This window comes from Cervus elaphus, chromosome 10, assembly GCF_910594005.1.
Source record: "Cervus elaphus chromosome 10, mCerEla1.1, whole genome shotgun sequence".
Lineage (NCBI taxonomy): Eukaryota > Metazoa > Chordata > Mammalia > Artiodactyla > Cervidae > Cervus > Cervus elaphus.
The window spans coordinates 15621622-15625063 of record NC_057824.1 but is presented as its reverse complement, the minus strand read 5'-3'; positions in this window follow the sequence as shown (position 1 = coordinate 15625063).

The following is a 3442-nucleotide window of genomic DNA, read 5'->3' as shown; positions in this document are numbered from 1 at the left end:
TCTGAGGCCGGCGTAAGGGGGCTGCCTGTGTCCTGTCACCTGATTCCCAGGGAGTCCCCAGGTGAAGAGCAGCGCCCAGACAGGCCGAGAGCCGTGTCCAAGGCCGGGCGGCCGGCTGTGAGCAGAGCCGGCAGGCGAGCCCCTGGCCCGCCCAGGGTCCGGCATCCCTCTCTGCTCTCCTGAGCTCAGCTTCCAGCTGACTGTCCTGCTGGCATTCCAAGGAAAATCAGACCCTCCCGGGTGGAAACGGCGTCCATCCAAATGAGTTTTCCAAGTCTGGTTTAAAGCACTCTGAGAAGCTCCAGGAGAGAAAATGTGGTTTTGATTTTCTGGGGCAGCCAGACCCCCGAACTCAGCCCCTGCGGCCCAAGAGCCCCTCGCTGCTTCTCAGCCAGACGCAGCCGTCACGGGGGGAGCTGCCGACAGGCAGCCCCTCCCTGGGACCTGGGGCTCCTCCAGCCCCGCCTCGGACAGAGCCAGCAGCTGAGCTCAGACCGGCCACTTACCGAGGTCACTGAGAAACTGCAGGGAAGGAGTTGACCCCATAGGGCTTCCGGGAGGTCAGGCTAGGGTCAAGCTGCCGCCTCCGGCCTGGGATGGCCTGGCCAGGTAGTGAGCTCCCCGGCACAGGCAGAATCCCAGGGTAGCCGGGCGTGAGGACAGAGGGGAGGCACTTCCAATGACCTGTGCCTACTCTTGTCTCATCTGCGCTCAGGAGGTGTCGCTTGTGTCCACCTCTGGTTGGAAGATCCCAAGTCCAAAGATAGCAGGAAGGGTCTGGCCACCCAGGTCCCCAGGGGCTCCTGCAGCCTGTCCCAGGCCAGGCTCTTGGAAGCCCACAGGAGTATCTGGGGGAATCCGGTGGGCTCCTGGGACTAAGGTCACAAGAAAAGCCCTCCTTCTCCCAGGATCAGTCCCCTGAACCTACATCAGCTGAAGTGCAACTCAAGAGGCCTCACCAGGCGCATGACACGGGACTCCACCCCCCATCGACAGAGCGGGGAGGCACCTGCCAGGCAGGGAGTCTGAGTGCTGTCATGAGGGACGCCGGCCAGAGCTCAGCCCGCAGACCTCCAGCCCAGACGCTGTCCTGGATCCCCCGTCCACCCCGATGGTCAGCTCATGTGCCTGCATGAGGTCCTGTGTGGGCCCCCCCACTGCCCTCCCGGGGCTCATGGCATGTGGGCAGCTCGGGTCCCACCCTTCCTCCCAGGCACTGAAAACAAAGAGGTAGCCCTCTCAGTCCCCTTAGGTGTCCTGGGATGTGGAAATGACCATTCTGGTCACTCCAGCCGAGCCAGCTGGCTTCCTGCTCCTCCATCTCTGTCTTGGGTGCAGGGTCCGCTGGGTGCCCGCTGGGCTCTCCCTGTGGACTCAACCCCCACCTCCTCCGCCAGCCCCGCCCACCCGGCCAGGCCCCCTGCAAGCCGCCTGATGCCCACTGGGGAGCCAGTCCGCACAGCGAGTTAATTGTTTCCATGGTTAGGAGCCCCCCCTTCCACGAGTCTCCCTCAGGGAGGCCCCCCAGCCTGGTCCAGCGCCCCCAGGACCCGAGCTGTCTTCATTCCACAGGTGTTTCTTGAGCTTCCTCCCTGGGGGTCCCCAGCACCGTGGCTCTGGCTTCTCCACACTCTACGGCTGCGCAGGAATCTCATGTCTTAGTCCCGTTTAGGCTCCGTGGGGCCGAAGCCTCTGCTCCTTCAAGCTGACCGCCTGACTGCCCATGGAAACATCGCTCCTCTCTTCCCCTGGTTGGCTCCCTTGGCCCCGGCGGTGCCCAGACAGGTGGACCCGGGTGCCCATTTCCCAGATGAGTAAACCGAGTCTGAGCCTCCGGGACACGACTGGCCCGGGGAGGGGTGAGGGGAAAATGCGGGCGGGGAACCAGCAGGGAACAGAAGCTGCATCTGGCTGGGGTCCCAGCATCCTTCCGGATGGCGGGGTCGGGGGGCGGACGAGGGACTGCATTTTGCAGACGAGCTTCAGGGGCTCCACACCAAGGAAGATTTGGGTGGGGCCTCTCCCGGGCTTCATGCAAATGCGCCTCCGCTGGGCGGTTTTGTACCCGCGCGGGGAGCAGCCGCGCCCACACTCCGGATCTGCCGCGCCTGCCGCCGCCCACGCGCCCTGCGGAATTAGCTCGCAAATGGGAGGAACAGGTGACGGGCGCCCGCGTGGGGGAGCAGCCCCGCCGCGCGCACACCGGGTGTGCGGAGCGGGAGGCGGGCGGGGGCTGGGGCCCGCGACCCCATCGACCCAGCACCGTCGAGAAGGAGTTGGTCTGCTTTCCAAAGGCACTGAGCGGGCTGCGTCCTGCTTTGCAAGAAGACCGCTTCCCTGCCAGATGGAAGCAGGACGCCCACCTCCCCAGAGCCCCAGCTCCGGCTTCCTCCGCGACAGCGCCTGCTCGGTCCTCGCTGCAGGCGCTCCCAAGGCGATGGAAACCCCCGCTCGGCCGGCCTGCGACTTCCATCTGCCCGCGGGCGGCCAGGCTGGTGTTCCAGGGGAGGAAACACTGCCGCCGGCACTTCCAGCTCAGGTCCTGGCGCGAGGCACCTCCCGCAGGCCTGGCTCCAAGTCCCGAAGCCCCCGGTGTGTGCCCCACCCCCGGCCGGCTCCCAGGGGCCAGCCTGAGCATCCAGACGTGCCGGCTGAGCTCCCGGGGCGTGCAGAGGGCTCCAGAACCTTCTTAACTAAGACACCGAGAACGTGTCCCCTACGAATGATGCTTGCGCATTTGCGTCCCCCGGCAGGGTAGCCGGGGGGCTCATGGGGCAGGGACACCTCAGGTGGGACTCAGGGAGGCCGAGCCTGGGAGCAGCACCCCGGCCCACAGCCCCTCTGTCCAGCTGCCGCGGCGAGGGCCCTTCCCCTTCCCAGCGGGCCAGAACTCCCAGCCCACGCCTCTCAGAGGGCAGACACTGCAGCATCCATCTTCACAACAGCAGAGCCTGGCCTGTCCCGCCCCTGGGGCCTCGCCCCATTCTGCTCCTCTGCCCAGGGCTTGGCCTGGGCCGGCCAGCAGGAGACTGTGGGGAAATCACAGACCCTCAGGCCTTGGCTGAGATGGCACAGACCCGCCCAGCTCACCCGGATGGTGGCCGCTGTTCTTAAGGCCCCCGCCCCCTCCAGCAGACCTGCCTGCCCCCCAGCCCTTGTGAAGGGACACTTCCCCAGATCCTCACGCAGCACAGCGCGGAGATGTCCTCCTTTCACGGACGGCGCTCCTGCCTGGACATTCCTCTCCGGGACCCCGGGCAGCTGTGCGGGCCTTCCGCCCTCCCCTGCCCCCAGCAGGACACCCGGGATACCCGGGCGTGGATGACAGGCTCTCCTCACCACTACTCTCCTGTCTTCAACGTAGTTTCTCTCCATCTGCTGAGTAGCGTGGAACCTTCCAGAATGTGGAGACTTGAGGATGTGGGTCCCCCCACTCTGGGGA